The sequence below is a fragment of the Myotis brandtii genome, unplaced genomic scaffold (genome assembly GCF_000412655.1).
Source record: "Myotis brandtii unplaced genomic scaffold, ASM41265v1 scaffold374, whole genome shotgun sequence".
NCBI lineage: Eukaryota > Metazoa > Chordata > Mammalia > Chiroptera > Vespertilionidae > Myotis > Myotis brandtii.
This window is the reverse complement of record NW_005364372.1, coordinates 1,958,166-1,958,836: the sequence shown is the minus strand read 5'-3', so window position 1 is coordinate 1,958,836 and position 671 is coordinate 1,958,166.

Sequence of the window (671 nt, the reverse complement as noted above, 5' to 3'; positions counted from 1 at the left end):
TCTTATTTACAGAATTCCTGTTACTCGGGGGTCGGGGACGCAAAACTGGAATAAGCATCACTGTGAGGTGTCTGCAGGGATTCCCAGACATGCAGCTAGCCCCTGGAGCCCCGAGCACCATAAAGGCTTTCCAGGAGCCCGTATTAATTCAAGATTCTGATCACGTAACTAGAAAAGCGTGTAGGTAGGTGTCTACAAGAGACAACATCCCCCAAAGAAAAATTGTTGAGGCTCTGAATCTTGCTGGAAACACCTGTTTATCAATAACCAGTTATAAAATGGATTATTGAGGGCAACACTCCTTCACAGCTCTTATGGGAGGCGTGGGGGTTGACGTTTTTACAGGTAAACCTGGGCCACAGCGTATGGTGAGACCACCACAATCAAGCCAGGTGTCCCCTTTTTGCTGGAGGGGTGTCTTGCCTTCCATTTGTAAAACACTCAACACCTGTGAAGCGCAATCAACTCCACCCAAGATGGTACTGCTTAAACCTCAGCAGTTAATCCGTGCGGGGCCGTGACTCGTCCTCGTTGGCAGCGCGGGGACCCCCAGTGGGCGGAGAAGCCGAGGACACGCCTCTCCCCCATCGGGTTTGAGGCCCAGAGCCCGAAGCCCCTCCCCTCTGCGCTCACTCCGCCCCCAGCGGGACGGGGCGGGGACTCCGTCTCCC